At 44.7% G+C, this 22,074-nt stretch overlaps 1 protein-coding gene across 3 annotated transcripts in view; it reads left to right on the top strand.

Moving 5' to 3' along the window:
* The first annotated feature begins 780 nt into the window (after window positions 1–780).
* The window catches only part of NUFIP2 (nuclear FMR1 interacting protein 2), a 140,383-nt gene continuing 119,089 nt past the window's right edge, over window positions 781–22,074 (top strand). The window contains exon 1 of one of the 3 annotated variants that reach the window (XM_085649203.1): window positions 781–907. The gene's annotated coding sequence lies outside the window, so the exon portion shown is untranslated. Of the gene's footprint in view, window positions 908–937; window positions 1,255–22,074 lie in introns of those variants that run through there. The other 2 variants (XM_085649201.1, XM_085649202.1) reach the window with 2 other exon arrangements.

The raw sequence follows: 22,074 nt of genomic DNA, 5'->3' as shown, positions 1-22,074 counted from the left end.
CTAGACGGCCCTGCGCCTTTTTACTTATATCTATGTTCTTAAAGCTGTGATTTATAGAAAAAAAAAAGTTAAATCATGAGATATGCTTTTATATTTTAACTCCCCCGTGTTTTATTATTTCATGGATAACGAGGATGGGAACACTTTTAGGGCATGCAAGCCGAAATAAAGTATTTATATACATAAATGCAAACATATTTTAATGCCCGACCGCTACAAAAAGAGAAAAATCCAATTAACAGGTATTATATTTATTGTCACTACATACTTTAAACAGCAAATGCCTTAATGGTCCTCCCTAATAAATAAAGTATACAAAGACTGAAAGGCATGTTTTAAAAAAATACAATTTCAAACAATGTTTTACATAGAACCATGTATGGGTCTGAGGGATATTAATACGTGAACAGACGGCCGCTAGTTTTCGCTTGAAAAGGTGGCATGGATCGCCTAGAAGACGAAACAACTTAATTCTGGCGGAGTATCAGCAATAGCTGACAGGATGGATGGCCGATACTGACTTCAACACATGTACCCGCTACTCTTCTATACAACACCATAGTTGCGTTTCGCCTATCGTCAGCACTAATCTATCTATAGTTTGAGGAACTTCCTCTTATGACGCTGGACTTCAAACCTTCCCGGGGTCAGTCTACTCAAGAGCTCCGGTAAACACGGGCGGCATCACATGCTTCCTCAGGAAATGCCCCGTGGCACACAGTATATAACATAGACTCAGCCAAGAGCAGGTGCCACGATCTCTTCCGGGACAGCTGGGGCTATATCTTCCGTAGCAGCAGGACTTCTCTTCCGGGACAGCAGGAGGAGCGGTTTCTTCCGGGGCGGATGTGTTGGCGTTCCTGGGCGGATCAATATTTTCTAACCTATCCTGGGCTTCATTGGGCCGGTCAGTCACCAAATCCCTCCTTAGTGCCGTCCCTCGACCTGTCAATCACTATAAACTAGCTTTCCGACAGCCTCTCCCTGTCTTTACGTATTGAAGTCGGTTAGAGTCGAAAGCGAAGTAGAGACAATCGGTTCTTTTAAAGCTTTTCTGTCGGGGGCGGCGGGAGGTAAGGCCCGCGCTCGGGAGCCTCCCGCCGGATTCGGGAGGGCTGGCATGTCTGCACCGTGTCCCTCCGTTGCCCCTCTATCCTCCAGCCTGGCACTTATCACCCAGCCGCTCCTGGATCCCGTCAGCTGTGAGGAGTTCGAGTACTCTTGAAGCTAGAAGATAAATAAAGACGCGTATTGGTATGTCGCAGCGCTTTAATCCACGTCAGCTTGTTGGTCTCTCTTTCCCATTTCCTGGGAGCCAAGGCCTAGTTGTTCGCCCTGAGTAGTGGGGGGGGCTGGCGTAGATCACAGAAACTGCGAGACCGAATTCCGTTTCCGCCTGGCTTCTGCTTGTCCCCTGAAAGGAGCTCTGGAAAGCCAACAGTGAAAAGAGGGATTAAATTGTTAATCTACAGTGACACTTGTAAATAGGCACGGATGTGTCGTATTGGTGGGACGGTTCACTTACAAATCCGCTTTAGCTTCTCGCATCTACGTTTTCTTAGTGACTGCGTAAATCCGCGCTTGGGACACAGTCTCACTTATACATAGTGTATGTAACCCAGGATTTGTCACACGGAATCGAAACTGTCTACTGGTAATATTTGTATAAGTACATTACCTTTAGAGACCACTCAAGTTTCCTTCCTTAGAGCTAACACCGATGCTCAGTAGCTTTCAAGCTATAATGTGTTTTTATTAAACAGAAACAGCCAAGCCTTAAAAGATATGGCGTGTAAACCATGCAACAAACGCCGTGTAAAATATGCTAATCAAAAAGTGAATGTATTTAACACGTGGAAGGAAGTGTTTCACCTTGAGGCATTAGATACTATCTGTATGGGAGCATTTATTAAAATGTAGTTTTTTTTTTTTTTTTTTTTTAAACGGCACTACGAAAAATTATTTGTCATGTGCAGCCTATAGGTGGCCTGGATTCTTATTACAAATTGATCAATGCGCTAAGCTATTAAATCCGACTTAATCGAGTATTTTTGTATAGGACATATGATGCAGAACTCGCGTATTTGAAGCTGGTCTCATATGTGACCACAAAAAGGACTCGCATAAATCCCGTTTATTTGTCTAGGATCACACAGTTTGGTCAAGCAGTAAACCTGGAATTGAACTCAGTTGTTCCAGTTTCTCACTTTGCAATTCAGAGGATTCGACTTCCAGGCACCGCTAGGACCCCTCGGTACTGAGGAGGGCTGTGTAGGTTAGGTGAAGCAGTGAGGTGTCTGGCATGATCGGAAGTGTCATTAAATTTGAGTAGTGATATACCTGATCTGGGCCTCCTTGGCAGTGATGGGTACTGTGAGCAGTCGGTAGCCAAGGTGACCCGATGATCTCTCAGTGATATAAAGAATGTGTATACACAAAAAGGAGTTGAGGTACTGATGAAGTCAGTAAGTGGGAGAATATATCTCGATCACAGATTTGATTGTTCAACTCCATCTTCCTATTAATTCCATGTGTTGATGGCATTTCAACTATACATAATTCATAAGGTCATCAGGTAAGGTAATGTGCTAGCCACAGTGTAACACATGAAATAGCTTATTTAGTGTATATGGTTAAAAGGTGGTCACAATGACCATGGACTGAGTACGCTACAGGAAATAGGAGAAAAGCTTACCTAAAAGTGGGCGGGAAGTGTAGTCCTGCGATAATAGGTATTGTGCTTGAGAGGCCCAGGAGAGCGCACCACTAAAGTCTGTTATTTGCAAATAATGAAGGGCACAAGGCACAGTTAAGGAATTGCTGCAGTAGGTGGGTCCAGGCCATTTGCACCATTCAGAAGAGCGAATCGCCATATTGTCAGTTGAGTATGTAGATTCCATTTTTTGGGGGGCAATTCTTCTGCTGAGCAACGGTGCTTGGGCTATTGTGCTGGTAATGACAATGCATTATATAAATGAGGGTTGAAATGACGTCAGCTTTTTGGGTTGATATGATGATACATTTTGACTGAGGTATGTCCTGGCTACATACTGTCATCAGTTCAACTCCTTTTTGTATTTACAATTTATTTCAATTTATAGAACTGTGTGATTACACCTTGACTACATTTAGAAACTGCATTTAAGTATATTAACAATTCACCTTTGAGATGTTGGTGGGTATTTTGTTTATATGCTTTGTGTTGAGATGGATTCTGTTTACATATCAGCCACATATCTCCAATACATGATATCATTCCTGGTGATAACACCATGCAGAGTAGTTTTTGTTAAGTGATTGATGCCCCTGTCTCCTGTTTGTTTTAAAGGATAGCTGCTGGTGTGTGTTTTTTTTTTTTTTTTTTTTTTTTTTTTTTTTTTTTTTTATTACGTAAACTAGCAGGCCTCAAGAGGTGACAGTCTGCCTTTGGTAATGGAATAAAAAAATCTTCTGTCATTGCAAGGGGCTGATCATAAGGCAGGCTCTGCTGCATTTGTTTAGGTATTTTATGCTCAGTTATTATTTAATCTTAGTGTCCCTTCCAAGTACCATGAGACACTGCAAACATACTGAAATGTCAAAAAGTGGTATCTATTAACAGTGAGTAGACTGACCATTATACATCATGGGGCGTGCATTGGAATGCAGTGCTCTCCCCTTGCCGGTCCCATGGGTGTGGAATTTAATAATATCTACTTGTCCATGGGGCAGGTGCTTCATAAATCTTCTTGTCCTGTAACAAAATCCACTTTCCCCTTTGGTGCCATGTAGTGCAGCGACAAATTATAGCAGCAGTCTCATTATGTAAGAGCTCCGATATAGCCTCTCTGGCTATACGAGGGCTCATACCAGGCGCGCAACACCCATTGGACTCAAAGGGCTTCAGCCCTCCCTGTCGTGTGTGGCAGCCCGGGATAAGACAGCTTCCCGGGCGCTCACACAGCCACACCCGAGCATGTTAATGAGGCCTTGCTGTTTCACCGCTTCTAAGAGCCCCTGCAGCTCCACTCTGCCTATTGCTTAAAGATTCAGCCCCCCCCCCCCAATTTTTTTCTTAGTCTCCCGCCCCCCCCCCCCCCCCTGGTATTTGGCTCTAGTTGCGCCTCTGGCTCATACCATAGTAGTGTTTGAATACTTGCAATCCCCTTATGTTGCCACGTTTCCGCAGATCTACATACTGGGACTGAAGGTAGTGGGAACCAATAGTTCCAGGGTTAGAATTCACTCATGAGTCTGTGCAATCCTACTAACTTGCATGTTTTAAGGGTTTTCAACAGCTCTTTTCTAATTTTTCCCATACTGAGAAATGTTGGAAATTTACTCCTGAAAATGGCAGACGTAAACCTTCTTGGGGGGGGGGGGGGGGGGGAGAGAGTGAACTTGCAAACTCTCAGATTTTTGCATGACCAAATGTACACATGCATATTTTGCTCATGCTAAAATGCGGTTCACAAATATTTTCTAGGAGTACTAATTCTAGGGAATTCACGAAAGCGGTATAGCTGCACTTAATGCAAGGACATATACATATACCAAGGGTGCACTTTTGAGACTTTCTTTAATAATTGGGCCCCTTATTTGGTCTGGCATTGACTGCGACCTTTTGTGTTTTATTAAATCTCTCGCTCCCTCCCCCCCCTTTTTTTTTTTTACTGGCTTTGCCAATGCTTGTTTATTTTTATTTCCCATAATCTCATTGAAACTGGTTACACTTCTCATTATGAATATTTTTGGGAAATACTAGCATGCATCAGCACGTTACTAAATGATGCTGGAAGAAATGGTACCTGAAATTTTATAGTAGTTTAGCAAAAACTTTTTTTTTTCCTGCTTTCATATTTTAATGAACATTTTATTTTGAAAACAAGGAATCCTCAATCTTGCTTTCAAGCTTATACAAATATTTGCATCAAATCAGAGCGCATTATACATAGCCTCACATTGCTAAACTTTGAAAATGTGTGTGCACGTTTTTAAACTGGAACCACTGTCAGTAGTGCAGTCAGTTTACAACATTTAGTTAGAACGCTCACCCTAATAAAGGATTTAAATTAATGAACCATAAATACAAGTATGAGCAGCATTGACATTACCTTAATATTAATATATTATATTATTAATATATATTTTACATTAATATTACCTTAACTGCAGACAGTGCCCTTCCCTGATCCATAATGTGGTACTGCAAACTGGCAGCCATGGGGTTTGTGCTGCAGGGGGTTGGGCCTACTTGTCCCAAGGATAAAATACAAATAAAGCTTGTTGCCCTTGACCCCCAAAAATATGTCCTGGGTGTCGGTCTATAGGAATACCACATCCATGCGGTCCTTAAGTCATGGCCCACAAAAGGTCTCCAATGCTAAGGTTATATATGTAAGGGATTTGCCTGGGATCGGGGGAAGCATTAATTGGAGGATGATTTCTGGGCAGAGGGTATGAGTGCAAATGCCCTTATCTAGAGTCTGTGTACTGCAGAAAGCCTGTGTTGGGAGCTGTTCATGGTTGCCTCGACTGGTCTCGTGTGCAGAGCCTGCACATCCTTAGACCTAGCTCCACAGTGCAAGGATTGTTGGCAACACAGTGCCCTGTCGTGCATACCCTGCTTATTTTCATGCAGTTAGTTTGTACACTGCTTCTCTGTGGCCACTTGTTAGACCTGTCAGCCCTTTGGGTGGTCCCTCCTCATCATTATTTATTTTGTCCCACTTTTGCCTCAAACCCTGTTAGTAATTTTTCCTTTTTGGGAACCACCAGACTTTTTAGTATTGATGCAGATTCAGGGAGCCATTTTATCTACCCCTGGAACTTCTGTCTGAGGGCCTGGAGCACAAAATGGTGGCCACCTGTGACATCATCAGAACCCACTGGAACCTACTAGAACCTTCTGCAACATTCTGGAACCCTGTGACAGTTGGAGGCGGTTTGGAATGTTGGGAAGCTAAGCCAGAGTTGACAGTTGGAGCTGGCAGTTGGCACCTGACTGGTGAAGAGAGAGCAGCAGAAACCTGAAGGAGGAAGGAGTGAGGCAGCAGGGGTGGAAACTTGTGCCTGGAGTGGGGTCCATAAACCCACCCTTGATACTAGTCCCTACTGACTGAGCCCAGCCTGGAGCCCTGTGTGGGAGAAAGCAAGAAAAACCATCTTAAGGACCTGGACAGCAGGAACAGGCGTTAAAAGTAAAGAACAGCAAGTACCTGACCTGGTTACTGGTAACTACCTGAAGTCCGACGTCGAGAAGCCTAGAGACCTGGAGCCCGAGGTGGAGAAGCGGCGCTGACTGGAAAGCAGACGTCGTACCCGGAGCCGCCAGAGGTCGAGAGAGGGCGCCGACGGAGGTCGTGGAGAGTACCAGAGGTCGAGGAGAAAGTCACCCGAGGTAGAGTGTGCGGCATCGACGGGGGAGTGAAGTCCGCCCTCCGGAGTCGCCGGAGACCGAGGTGAAGCGTGCCGGAGGTCGGGAGTGGAGATCGCACTCCGGAGTCGCCGGAACCTGAAGAGAATCGTGCCGGAGGTCGGGAGTGGAGGTCGCACTCCGGAGTCGCCGGAACCTGAAGAAAGGAGCACCGGAGGTCGGGAGTGGAGATCGCACTCCGGAGCCGCCGGAAGTCGACATCGAGCCAAGGCCGCCCGACGTCATCGAACCGGAGCCGCCCGAAGTCGACATCGAGCCAAGACTGCCCGACGTCATCGAACCGGAGGTCGACATCGAGCCGAGGCCGCCGACATCGAACCGGAACCGCCTATCGACGTCGTCAAGAACTGACATAGCGCCGAGGCTGCCGACATCGAACCGGAACCGCCTCACGGCGTCGACACGACTCCAGCGGCGTCGGAGCTTCATAAAAAGCTTCGGCTAGAGGACTTTCATCGTCTTCTATTAGAGGAGCCGCTGGGCCCTTTGACGGATGTGGAAAGGGGGTATGACCTCTTCTGTTCATGGATAACTAGGGCCTTGGACTCTCTGATACCCATCGTTTCAACTAAAATCAATCCCAGAGAGTCGAGTCCCTGGTACGATGGCACTCTCCGGGCCCTAAAGGGTGCCTGTAGACGAGCAGAGAGGGCTTGGAGGAAAACCTATGGGGCTGATTTAAAAGCTGCATACGCCAAGTCCGTTAAGCTCTACCATCGAGCTATCTGCCGAGCCCGTGCGGCTTTTTATGCCACCGAATTCCGGAACAGTCCGAATCCGTCAAAAGCTATCTTTAAGGCCGTAAAAGATCTCACAGCGAAGCGGACTACCTCTACGACCGTGAGCTCCCTTTCCCATTGTGAATCCCTTGCATGTTACTTCTTGGGGAAGGTCCAAGCTATATATAGGACATTCCCTAGCATAGGGTTCACTGAGGGAAGTATAAATGGGGTCCACCATCAGACTACACTGCTTGTTTTCCCCCCCCTTACCTTGGATGGTTTTGACAAACTTGCGCTGCAAGTCAAATCTGGGTCCCCATCCGATCCAGTAAGGCCTGCTCTCTTCCGAGACCAAGCTTTTATGGGGCGTACAGCCGTATGCTCCCTTGTCAACCTCTCCTTGGAAACGGGAACTGTTCCATCTAAGTGGAAACAAGCTGTGGTGTCCCCGATCATTAAAAAGCCCACCCTGGACCCTTCCAAGCCTGAAAGCTATCGCCCCATCTCGTTGTTACCCTGGCCAGCCAAGATCACGGAGGCCCACGTCAACCTGGCCCTGTCTGAACATCTGACTCGGACCAATGCCCTCGACCCCACACAAAACGGATTCCGTGCTGGGCACAGTACGGAAACTGCGCTACTTGTGATGGTGGAACATCTCCGGGCAAGGTTGGATGCTGGTCAAACGGCGGCGCTTATTTTGTTAGATCTTAGCGCCGCCTTTGATACGGTAGACCACAGCATCCTCCTGCGTCGGCTCGAGGAGACTGGCATTGGCGGTCAGGTGTTGCAATGGTTCCGCTCCTTTTTAGATGACCGCTCCTTCTGTGTTGCCATCCCCCCCTTCAAGTCCAACTACCAACCACTGGCCATGGGGGTTCCGCAAGGGTCCTCGCTGAGTCCCACGTTGTTCAATCTTTACGTGAGACCGCTGGCTGATGTCGCTAGGCAGTGGGGCCTTACTTTGGTCTCATATGCTGACGACACTCAGCTGGCGGTTACTCTCAGTGGGGATGCGGAGATTGAGGCCCCCAGGTTTCAGGCCGGACTGAAGGCGGTGGCTAGCTGGCTGACAGGCAATTGCCTTCAGCTAAACGCCACTAAAACGGAGGTGATGGTCGTCGGGAAGGGAGTGGAGCTGTGGGGTGACCACTGGTGGCCCTTAGAGTTGGGACCTACTCCGATCCCGGTATCGGAAGTGAAAAATCTGGGGGTATGGCTGGATGCGGGCCTCTCCTTTGTAGGCCATACTAAAAGAACCGCGGCCTGTTGTTTCGGTCTCCTGAGGGGCTTGAGACCTGTTCTCAAGTTCTTTGACGCCCCGACCAGGCAGCTGGTGATCCAGGCTACTATCATCTCCCGCCTGGATTACGCCAGCTCTCTCCTGGCTGGGGCTAACCAGGCTGAACTAACCCGCTTACAACGGGTTCAGAATGATGCGGCGAGGGCGATTGTTGGCTTGCCCAGATTCTGCTCAGTGACAGGTGTCCTTCGCTCCCTACACTGGCTTCCGGTCAGGAAGCGCATCCTCTTCAAGGTTTTGTGCCTTGCTTTTAAAATCTTGAGAGGTACAGGCCCGGAAATCCTGTCGAGTTGTCTGTCTTTGTATGTCCCTGCCCGTAGCCTTCGCTCTCAGGGTCTGGCCCTTGCGGTGGTTCCCAGATTCAGGCTTAGCCGCATGGGAGGCCGCTCGTTTAGGGTAATGGCTGCGTCAGCATGGAACTCCTTGCCTGTTGAAATCCGCTTGCTGGAGGACCTTCTGACCTTTCGGAGGGCTATAAAAACCTTCTTGTTTTAGCTGTTTCTTAGTTTCTGTTTTTAGCCTGTGGTTGTGTTACGTGCTACCTTGTCTCTGCGCCAGGACGCTCCTTGGCTGGAGTATCTGTGCGCACAATAAATAGTCGTAACATAACATAACATAACATAAAAAGGGCAGTAAGTGGAATAGAGGGCGCCTAAGGCCCTGAGAGACTATCCTAGGGGCTAGAGAGGTGCTGGAACCAGCTTGATTGTGCCAGGGGTGAGCTGAGACTAATACAGAGGGGTTGTGTAGTGTGGGAGAGCCAGATCTCTAGATTCCCCCTTGACCTACCTCAGTTTAGGCCTCAGCCTTGTCCAAGCCAGGGAGTATACCCCTCAGGCCATCCATCTAACCACAAGCTGTGACTGGGCCAAATCAGCCCATAGTATTTTCAATGTGATCTGATTTTACAAATGTCATTGTTGACTGATAGTATTTATTGATGGTACTGTATTTATTGTATTTATCTAAGTTATTCCTGTGATGTATTTATTGTCCTGAGCTAACTTATTCCTGCACAGTATTTATTGCCTCACAGTATTTATTTGACCTGATCCTATTTATTGCACCTGTAAAGTGTTATTATTTATTTGACCTGCACTTTTTAAGAAAAAGCTTTGTGTACTGTGATTGTATTATTATTTATTTAATCAGCAACTAAGAGAAAAGAAGATAAAGAGATATATTTTCAGTATAATTTTTAAGGTGTAGTGTCGTTTTTGGAATGGATGCACGCATGGTTATTGTGTGGGTATGTCGTATGCTTAACACGGTGCCTGACCCCTGACCACTCGAGCCAAGCTACCACAGTGTGTCTGGGAAGACCCCATTACCACCACCCTTCCGGTGTGGGAGTGGGGTTTTTCTAACACCACTAATGATAGCAGTCCTCTATGCCTCAGCCCTTTTTATTTTTTGTAACTCTGTATTTTGAAAATACTGTCAGTTGTAAGGAGACTTACTGTAAGTAGCATAGTATCACACAGTTTAGCTCCTTTATACTGTAACTCTAGATTGTTAAAAAAAACATGTTGCAATGTATTTATTACCTTGATAACTGCATTATACATTTTGTGTAATATACACAACCCTTAGTACATGGGGTAGGCAGTGTACTTTATCAAAAGCATGAAATGTTTATTCCACAATATGTTTATGGTTATACATGCATGCTTCCATTCCGGGAAGACTTAATATACGTTGCAGGATATGAGTGACATTCTGAATAATGTTGCCTGTTTTGTTATAATGAGAGCTGTAGTCATAAATTGAACTTTAATTTTTTTTAAATAAAACTGTTTGGATGTCTTTTTGGTTAATTCTTGTTAGTAGTTCGGTTTCTCCAGAATGTCACTGTCTGATGCTCATTCCAAATCCCCCTTAATGGCATTTCCCAGATAGTAAGTATACATACCTGGCAACATCTTAAAGTGGTGTGCAAGAAAAGAAAACCAGAAAAAGAAGTATGTACTGTCATGTGTCAAAGGTATCAGATGGGCCTGGCTGTAAGCAAAGCAGGCCGAAAGAAGGGGAGAGTCCCTTGTTGGAACTAGGGCCCTCACACACCCAGCAAGCTAGGTGTCATGCTTCATCATTTGAGCCTGCCCTTTGTCAGGTCGGCGCTGCAATACCTGACGGGCACCCGATATTGGGGCTCTTTGGCGGGGATCTTTTGTTCCTGTCGATGGGTGCAGTGGGGGTAAGAGTCCCCAGCTTTGTTGATATACTTGCACGGGTTTTCTACCCATGGGACTTTGATCATTCGGTTACCAGCTGATTACAATTCTTATCTAGACTGGCCCTTCCCTTTGTTCCCCCTTGTCCTCAGTCCATATAACTCATCCATCGTGGATAACCACCAGGGCTTGAGTTTTAGTGACAATGCGTTAATGGACATTTTAGATAGAACACCAGCCTTGCTAGGGGCCGATGGTAGCACAGCGTCGGGCTCACAGTCAGATGACTGGATTGCCTTGACTAATTTGAAAAGGGATTGGCTGAAAATAACACTACATGGCACACTCGTGACTGAATACTTGTGGGCAAATATAGCACCTTCAGGTCTGATTGTGAACAATTTCCCCAGATTATTCTTGGATGACGCCACCTTTAAGAAAGAATGGTCCCTAGTGGCATGGAAATGCGCTAGGGACTGGTTGGTTTAAATCCTCAATACCGCTAGAAGACTGGATGATGCCATCCTCGTGAGGATCCAGATTGCTGAAGGGGCCTTGAAAACCACTATCCAGATCACGGCTTACAAAACTAGACTTGCAGAGATCAATACTGAGATCGCTGATAACAAAGATTACCTAATGAAACAGAAAATAACCAAGTTATAGAAGGATATACAAAAATTAGACAGAAAATATATCTGTACCCCAAAGCTGACTACACCTCAGCTAAAACAAGCTACTCCTCAGATGACAACTCAGATAGGAGAGACTCAAGTGACAGTAACTCCAGTACTAACAGTTGGGGTAGTAATAACTCTAGGAGGAATCGACGCACCAGCAGCTTTTACAATGGACCAGCATTTCAGGGCCCGTCTATTTTCCAAGGTCCACCGCCACGACCCCCCTTCTGGCAATTTCCCCAATACCAACAATGCCCCCCTCAGTTCTTCCACGGCAACAACACCCCTTTTTTAGGCAGTGGTTGGGGCAGAGGAAGAGGGGGCAGAGGAAGAGGCTCACAGAAACAAGTCCAATGGCAAGACCAACCAACCAGCGGTATGGACACCAGGAGCAAAACGAGGGACAAGAGGAATTAGTGGTTAATCTCTCACACCGCATCCTCACTATCCCTGAGAAATCACTACTGCAAAAGGGACTGGGCTTTGTTCCCACCCCCAGAGTAGATAGATTTAGAGACCATTGTGAGGTCCACAATTTGTTTTCGCAAGGTACGATTAAAATCCTACTTTCAGGATCTACCACCTACCGGAAAGGGTGACTCAGGATTGAGGAATCCCTCCACATTTACTCCACATAATAACATGGTCACAGTAGAGGTTTTAGCGTTTGAAAAACCAGTCCTCAAGGAGCTCACCCTACCTCACAGAGAGACACCTTTTCATAACCTTTCTAAACAAGAAACTCTTAACACTGAAAAACCTCTCAGAAGACACTTCCATTACCATTAAGCAGGCAGATAAGGGTTGGGCTATAGTGAACCAGTCTACCACTGATTACGAAAAAGAATGTAAACGCCAACTCTCTGACGAGGGATACTACACCCCTATAGCATCTGACCCCACCTCTCGCTTTACCACCACCATTGCCACTCTGGTACATGAGGCAGAATCTAACTTCTGGATAACCCACAAAGAAGCAGATTTCCTAATGACCAAAGAACCGAGGATCCCGTTCTTTTACACTTTACCTAAGATACACAAGGGGATCACCCCGGTGCCAGGTCACCCCATTGTCTCTGGAATTGGCTCTCTCCTTGAGCCTCTCTCTAAGTTTTGTGATCATTTCCTGCAACCCCTGGTACGAGACATTCCTTCTTTTGTAAAAGACACAACTGACGTCCTTAAGATGATTGATAACTTCACCGACACAGGTGATATAAACTTCCTTGTCACCCTTGACGTGGAGGCCCTCTACACTAATATTCTCCAGAGGGCTACCTTGGTTGTTGTAGAGACAGTCCTTCAGACATTAGATTGGTCGTCACCTACACCCATAACATTCATAGTTGACTGTGCAACCCTGGCTTTGACTGAAAATCTCTTTGAATTGAATCAACAACTTTACCACCAAAGCCAGGGCACTTCGATGGGGAGTACCTTCGCTCCTAGTGTAGCGTGTCTCTATATGGCAGCCTTATCAAAATGATGTTATTTTCAACACTTCTAATCCTTTCCGTGACAACCTTACGTAATGGAAACGATTCATTGACGATATCCTGATCTTCTGGCATGGGACACACACTAACTGTGTTTACCTCATTAAATGGATAAATGAACAGAATGAATACCTCAGGTTCTCGCATACCATATCAGAACTGTCCATACCATTTCTAGACTTGAATATCGCATTACTTGATGGCACTCTGAGCACAACTCTGTATAAAAAAAAAAAACACTGATTGCAATAGCCTATTGTTACGACAGCCACCACCCCAAAATGTTGAGGGACAACCTACCCTTTGGCCAATTTCTACGCATTAGATGTAATTGCACAAGGGTATCTGATTACAGAACAGAGGCCAAAGTTCTAGCATCTAACTTGAAGGCCAGGGGTTATCCCGACAAACCAGTTCGAGACTCCATGAAAAGAGCTAGGAAAAACCCACGAGAGTCACTACTTGAGACACAAACCAAACCAAGCTCTGACATGATCACCTGTGTCACCTCCTTCACACCCGACTCTGCCAGAATTAAGAATCATTTTGAGACACTGGAATATTTTAGATACTGGCAGTCTAAATATACCAAAACCTAGGTTTGCTTATAAAGGAACACAAAACCTTAAGGACCTCCTGGTCCATACAAGACCAAGACAGAACACAACTAACAACCAACGCACTTTGTGGGGTCTCCCCATAGTTACTGGACATTTTGCTTGTGGTTCATGTGTGGCGTGTACATTGACCACCACTACTAAGGATATTGCCTTCAAGAATAATTTCAACTGGGTCTTGACTAAACACACGAACTGTAACACTAGAAAATGTATCTACATGATTACATGCCCCTGTGGCTTACAGTATGTAGGAATGACCATGTGCACTGTTAAGACCAGGATAACTGAACACAGAAGCAACATACGCTGCCAGAGAGTTACTACTAAACTCTACATGCATTTCAAGGAGACACGACATCCTGCAGACTCTCTGCGCTGGATAGTTCTAGAGGCACATCCACAGATCTCTAAACACGCACTGTTCAGGCTTGAACAGAGATGGGTCCTCAGATGATCTACATATTTGACGGGCTTAAATGATGACATTCCGTGGGGTGCACTCACTTGATTGGATCTTTTGACCCTAGTCTAAACGACTTTTCGCAGCATTGTCCAACTTGGTCGATACACTTTCCAAGCACCAACTGTGGCTCTTCTAATACGACTTTCTTAAAGAGTGCATCATCATGTCTAATCATGGCGGTGGTTTACTCTCACGAATGGTGGGACACCAACCACAATCCACTGGTATGGATCACTTATTCATGGCACCACCAAGGGATTTAACGCCGTTCCCCTGGCTGATCATCAGGTGTCCTCTACATTTCAATCACCGCTGCTGAAACCAGGCACCAATAGGAACTTGTTTTCACTATCCGTAATATATACCCCATTTGACACCTTTGCTAATTTGCGAGCCACGTGTCTTATTTTATTTTATTTACCTTCTTGCATACTGTGCCGTCTTATTTAGATACGGTGGGTTTCTGATTATTAAAATGTAAGACTTTACTACACACACCGGTACTATCACACTGGTACCTTATTACACCCTTGGCTTAGGTCAACCCTCTGTTCTAAGATGGCCGCCTCCTTTCCCGTCTAGTCACACTACCTTTTTGATGCCCTCCGCACCACCGTACCGGTCACATGACCTTGCTTGCGTCATCTCCTCCCAGCACTTTAGGCACCAGCCGCCGCAAACCTCCCACCATCCCGGTTCTGGCGGCAGGGGTAGGTTCACGAGCATTAGCGTTTCAACACGCTGGTGAGTATCACGTTAATCCCTCCTCACTACGCACTCCGATCTGGAACCCTTCCAAGGTGAGATTACAATTGGGAAACCGTTTGGACTTCCTGGTTTGCACAGACATGGTGCTACCTTCTATGAGTATCTTCGTATCCCAGATGGGACGGCTCATGCACCCGGCGCCGCGGAGAGAGTCGGGTTACTTTACCTCGACTCCTCCACTACGCTTTGCCGCTGACCGCCCACTGCTGTGAACGTGGTTATCATGGCTGCATATTGTACCTCATGTTTGTGGTTTAACCATGGCTGTGACTTTTTTTCCTTTTCTCTCCCCTGAGTGGTCCTTTTGGCAGCAACACATGGTTTTATATCGCGCTACTTACATCCTACTCCCCCTAACATATCTCTCCATACTACCGGTGTACGCTTACAGGACCCCAATTGGAGTCCGTTTTCATCCGCCGGCAACTGTTGCAAGACCTCCTTGTTAGCAGTTTAGGTGAGTTCCATCTGTTCTCATCTTTGTTCACAAAACCGCATATCACTTATTTTAACACTATGAGATACCTCTAGTATTAACATACTCACTGATCCCTTGGTGTCTATGTTCACCTTTTTTATCCTCCCCGTTCTCATAGTTTTGTCTTACTGGCAATAATTCTCCCCTTTTTAATGAAGACAAGATCTGTACTATATTGTGAGTGCACTTGCATGTATTGTTCATTGTCACCTCACGTTTCTTGTTACAGGTTATCTTGCCAAGCCTGTTAGGTATGTAGATTCTCCACATACCCACGCATTGTAGATAGTTTCACCACTGATCCTGAGGAAGTGCCCTGACCGTTATGGCTACTATGGCACGAAACATGTAGATCTCATTGAGAGTAGGGCATACACAACTAGTTTAATTATTCCTAATTTTAATACCCACCTCAACCATTTTTTATTTAGGCTGTTTACCACTATAATAAAAGTCTTTCTGGACAAACGGAACCTATTTTATATTCACTTCACTTATTACTCACATCTACACACGCTAGGGCCCCTTACCCCCACTGCACCCATCGGCAGGAACAAAAGATCCCGGCCAAAGAGCCACAATATTGGGTGCCCGTCCGGTTTTGCAGCGCCGACCTGACGAGGGGCAGGCTCAAATGAATCATGACACCTAGCTTGCTGGATGTGTGAGAGCCCTAGTTCCAACAAGGAACTCTCCCCTTCTTTCGACCTGCTTTGCTTACAGCCAGGCCCATCTGATACCTTTGACACATGACAGTACATCCTTCTTTTTCTTGTTTTCATTAGAGGAACTCTGTACCTTTTCTTGCACACATCCTTGATGGGGTATGTACATTGGACCTCATTAAACCTACCCCTCTGTCCCCACCTTTGTTGATAAACATCTTAAAGTTGAAATGAGTGCAGGCTTGTACAGTAAAATGTTAGTATTACACACAATAGGATAACTCTGTTCCAGAAAGAAATGACTGAATTGTAGTTTTTTCTGACATGGACAGAAAAAGGACACTGCTTATTAATGGTAAAGAAAACGAAAACTCTGAGATTCGAAGACATTTAACGTACTCCTTAAGTTAGTGGTAATTACTTTTTAAAACCCCAGCATGTTCTACTTGTGAGCACACTATTCTATGAGAAAGCACTAAACTCCTGTGACTCACAACGAGGACACAAACAAAAAACAAATTAAACTAAGCCTTTGGGGCATGGGGAGAGGAAAAAAACACAAGGAAAATTAAAGACATAGTCAGCTAAATTTCTGGCTAGAGCTACCCAACCTATCCTTGAATTGATATGAAAAACCCAATGGGTTTTTAAAATAGCCCTCACCCACTAGATAGTGGCATGCTTCATCATAGGGCCAGCTAACACACCCTGATGCCAGCCAACGTTCAGGGTGGAGCACAAACAAAAATAAATCCAAATGGTTTCAGACAATGGATCCCAAATGCAGAAAACAAATGCATTAAAACTAAGTGGGTACCTGCCTATTTTATTATGGGTCCCTCTTGACAGGATTAAAAACGTATTACAAACTGGTATATGTGAGAACCTATGACTCCGTTAAACATGTCTGCTGTACCGACATGTTTCAGCCCATCATTGTTGCCCAACAGGGTCACAGGCCTTCCTCAGGATACGGATCCCTTAAATCTATTTAGCACCCCCTCCTATACATGAGACAGGGTGTTGATGGCCATACTTGCCCTTATTAGATGCACTTCAAATGGCATACCTATAAAAAAAAAACTATATATATATATATATATATATATATATATATATATATATATATATATATATATATATATATATATATATATATATATATATATATATATATATTCTACTGGCGGTCGCCAGTAGATAGTTATAGTTACAACCTAGTTTCCATAGGAAATCTCAAAATTCTATTTTGAATAACTTTGGCGCCGGTTGACGAATCCTCGCGTAATTTTCAAAACTAATGGGGCGCTCCGTTCAGCTCCTACCCTGAAAGTCTCGGGGTGATTCGTCAAGCGGGGGCTGAGGAAAAAGGGGGGGTCCCAAAACGCGTTTTCCCCATGCATTTTTCCATAGGTCCTTTAGTCGCAGCTACAGCCCGAACGGCTGAACAGAATTACGTGAAATTTGGCAGAGAGGTAGCCATAAGGTCAAGGAAGTGCCTTTTGCAGGTCTGGTGTAAATCTGTTCAGTATTTCCTGAGAAAATAGCATTTAAAAGCATATCAATATCTATATGCGCGCACTGTGCGTGCACCCTGCCGTGCGCTAGCGCAATTCTGATTGGTTGTTAGATGTCGGTAAACATTCGAATCGGTCGAAACCAGGAAGTGTCGGCCGCCATTTTGTCTCTCGCAGTCTGAGGGGGTGAAAAAATAGGTGGAGAACGTGAAAAGGGGGCAGAGTGGACAGTTCCTGACCCCCTAGCCTTGGTCAGGGGGTCACAGAAGGTCCCCCAAGGGCGAAATTTTATTTATTTTTTTTAAATCGCGAGGTGCGCGCATGGTGCGTGCACAGTGAACCGTGGGTGCTCGTTGCGCGAAGCGCACCGAGCGCCCACAGCGTGCGCACGGTGCGCTGAAAAAAAAAAAAAAAATAAATACATAACTTAGCATTTAAAAAACCGTACAAATTCACTGAAAAAACCATAGGTTTCACACACGTTATAGTTACGAATTAGCATTTAAAAAACCTTGCAAATTCACTTAAAAAAACGATAGGTTTCACACATGTTATTGTTAGCTGGACATTTCACTCGTAAAAAAACAATGAAATTCCCCCGTTCTAGTTAGTGCAGGCAACTATAACTCGCGCGACCGCAATCCTCTGCTGATGACGTCAGATATTACATCACTGATGACATATGTGTCTTTATGAAAAATAAATATTTGTAATATATGTATAGCTAAAGATTAATGGAAGAAGACATGGGTAAATAAGTGTCTAAATACAGTGATGTGATATCTGACGTCATCAGCAGAGGATTGCGGTCGCGTGAGTTATAGTTGCCTGCACTACCTATAACGGGGGAATTTCATTGGTTTTTTACGAGTGAAATGTCCAGCTAACTATAACATGTGTGAAACCTATGGTTTTTTAAGTGTATGTGTGTGTGTGTGTGTATATATATATATATATATATAATTCACTGAAAAAACCATAGGTTTCACACATGTTATAGTTAGCTGGACATTTTACTGATAAAAAACCAATGAAATTCCCCCGTTATAGTTACTGTAGGCAACTATAACTCACGCGACCGCAATCCTCTGCTGATGCTAATACTGTATTTAGACACTTATTTGCCCATATCTTCTTCCATTAAATTTTAGCTATACATATATTACAAATTTTTTTTTTTCATAAAGACACATATGTCATCAGCAGAGGATTACGGTCGCGTGAGTTATAGTTGCCTACAGTAACTATAACGGGGGAATTTCATTGGTTTTTTATCAGTAAAATGTCCAGCTAACTATAACATGTGTGAAACCTATGGTTTTTTCAGTGAATTAGCAAGGTTTTTTAAATGCTATTTCCTAACTATAACGTGTGTGAAACCTATGGTTTTTTCAGTGAATTTGTACGGTTTTTTAAATGCTAAGTTACTTTACGCCATTTGTGGCGTGCGCGCCCACTTAACGCAGTTCGTTCCGTGCACGGTTTTTATCAACTTTAATAAGCCCTGTACATTTGGTGGCCTTCGGCCACCAAAAGCACAGGGGGTGAGGTCAATGTGGATAGTGTTTTTTTTATTTCGATTTTATAATTTCATGTTGCCAAAATTACGTTTTTTTTCTCTATTAATAAGCCCTGCACATTTGGTGGCCTGCGGCCACCAAAAGCACAGGGGGTGGGGTAAGTGTGGATAGTGTTTTTTTTTATTTTTATTTTTTTACCGTAAGCGTACGGTAAGCTTACGGTAAGCGTACGGTAAGCGTACGGTAAGCGTACCCCGCGAAATTGCCGAAAAAAAAATAAAACCGTTTTTGCTCTTGGGGGATGTTTGGGGACTCCCTCAACATGACTATGTGGGAGGGAGTTGTCAAAACAGCCCCGTAACATGTTTTTGGCCATCATGTTTGATAAACAACACTCAGTGCGAGAGACAAAATGGCGGACGCCGCTTCCTGGTTTCGGCCGATTCGAATGTTTACTAAGATCTAAGAGCCAATCAGAATCGCGCTCGCGCACGCCACCGTAAGCTTACGGTAAGCGTACGGTAAGCGTACCGTAAGCGGGCTCAGATATATATATTGATTTAAAGGCTATTTTCTCAGAATCTACTGAACAGATTTACACCAAACCTACAAAAGGCACTTCCTTGACCTAGGGACTACCTCTCTGCCAAATTTCTAGTAATTCTGTTCAGCCGTTCGGGCTGTAGCTCGTTCTAAAGGTCCTATGGAAAAATGCATGGGAAAAACGCGTTTTGGGACCCCCCTTTTATCTCAGCCCCCGCTTGACGAATCCCCCCGAGACTTTCAGGGTAGGAGCGGAGCGTAGCGCCCCACCTATTTTGAGAAATTCGCGAGGATTCGTCGACCGGCGCCAAAGTTATTCAAAATAGAATGTTGAGGTTTTCCTATGGAAACGTGGTCCTAACTATAACTACCTACTGGCGACCGCCAGTAGGTAATATATATATATATATATATATATATATATATATATATATATATATATATATATATATATATATATATATATATATATATATATATATATATATATATATATATATATATATATATATATATTTTATTCATTTATTTTTTACACTTGGTTTTCAACAAGCATACATACAGTCCTGTGGGCACCATGATAAATTGGTGAGGAAATCAATATGCAGGACAAGTGTACACAGTGACTGTTTTAGCGACCTCCCAGGTGAGACTGTTCTCAAAAGTGCTCTGCCAAGAATCACAAAGGTGCAATACTAAGTCTCCTTCATCCCCTCACATATAGCCCAAGAGACAGGCCTATCCGTCCCCACACATGGTCCAGGCCAACACTATGATTCAGCATAAGGAACTCTCCAACCGTAACCCCCTCCCCATTCCCTAAACATCCCAACAACCCCCCCCCCCCCACCACATCCACCCAAGCATGCCGCCGTTCACTAATATGGTCATAGAGGCAACCGGAGTCCCTGTACCACCTATCTGAGCTCCTACTTCACAGGTCCCAGCCTGTATCTAGTCAGGAACACCAGGGGGAAGCCCCCACCAGGCTCCCATCAATCCCATCAGACGGGGATGCCACTCAGGGGTCCCCCGCACCCTCCTCCTCGTCAAGTGCCCTCTTGTCGTCCCCAATCGGATGTTTGGCCAATTACAGAAGTGCCACCCATGCCTGAGCCATTTCCAACGACTTTTCGTTCCCACTACGACGGGCCATACCCAATCTATAATTCCCTTCACTTGCTGCCCATATCAACAGCTCCTTATGCCAGCGCGCTAGAGCAGGACCCTGTCTCGCCTTCCAGTGGGAAGTGAGTTCTCTCTTGGCCAGGACCAGCCCCAAATCAATAAACTAGCTGGTAACCTTAGTCTTAGAATTTTTTAGTCACCAGTGCAACAAGCAAACCCCTGGCATCATGGCTACCTCCCTCTCTGACACAGTTGCCAAGACAGCCGTCACAAACCTGCCGATAGTCGTCCCCCCCCCCCCATCTGTGCGCATCTTAAACGGGGGTAAATCCATTCTTTATTGCAGAAACAATTAAATCTTTTCGGCAAACATCGTTCTTTGAAAAAAGGAGAAACTAAGCGTACCATTTCCATCAGAGGATGACTAATTCCAATTAATTCATGCCATAGAACACTTATTTTCCAAAGAATTACTGCTTTATCATAAATTTTTAAGGGAGCACACACTTCAGTGCACATAATCCATGCCCTCCGTTCTATATATACAAAACTTGTGAAAGCAGAGGGGAAAATGGAAGAAGGGGAGATGGAGCCTCATATTCTCGGATGACCACCTGCCCGGGCACCCCCATTGGACCATCTAAGTTAGTGGATAAAATGTGTCCATCTCTTACTGTGACCGTTCCCTATGCTATTCAAATGGTGCCGCGGGATGGAGTCATTCAGACCCTTTTCACTGCTCTGAAGTCTGTACACCCATCTCGTTGGAACAAAAAATGTTGTTCTGTTTCTTACAGACATGGGGATACAGAGTTTGTCAATAACAATCCACCGGAGATCTTTTTCAGAATGAGTAATTTCCAAATAATGTTTTGTCATAGACCTCTTACATTACTCATGTTTCAGTATCCTTATTTTCACACGTCTTGTGGTCATGCATACGTATTGATAGCCACATGGGCATTGTATCAGATAGATGACATTCTCTGAATTACAGATGGTATGTTTTCTCAGCTCCCACGGAAACGCAAGGTCCAAATCGTCAAATTTGGTATTAGATGTTAAAGTGCAGGCTTTGCATGTACCACAAGGATTTAGGCCTGTAATGGGAGGTAGATCCCACATTGTCCGTTCTACTATTTCTCTTTGTCTTATTGTCTTCGGTATCATGTGGGCCAAAATATTCCTTATACTTGCACTTTTTTTGAAGCCAAACAGCGGACTCTTAAATTGAGACCATTTGAATTGAGAATGCCATATTTTACTGATTATCGTCTTCACACAGTTGGAGGCAGAACTGAAAGTGATAAAACAGACGTTTCTAGCCTCCCTAGGTTTGTCATTTGTTTCTAGGAGGGAATTCCTGTTATTTCGATCCTGTTTCCAGGCTCTTTTGATTACATGTTCAGGATAATCTCGTTCTTTGGAGTTTAACTTGAGATCTTCTCTTCTTGCTCAAAGTTCCGAATTTCTGAGCAGTTCCTCTTCAAGCGGAGGAACTGCCCATATGGGAGTTTCTCCCTCAGGATTGAAATAACAGGTTATTTTGATCTATGGGTTTGTGAAAGACTTCGCTGTTCAA

The sequence above is a fragment of the Triturus cristatus genome, chromosome 3_2, assembly GCF_964204655.1.
Source record: "Triturus cristatus chromosome 3_2, aTriCri1.1, whole genome shotgun sequence".
Taxonomy (NCBI): domain Eukaryota; kingdom Metazoa; phylum Chordata; class Amphibia; order Caudata; family Salamandridae; genus Triturus; species Triturus cristatus.
This window is presented reverse-complemented; position numbering and strand designations above follow the sequence as displayed.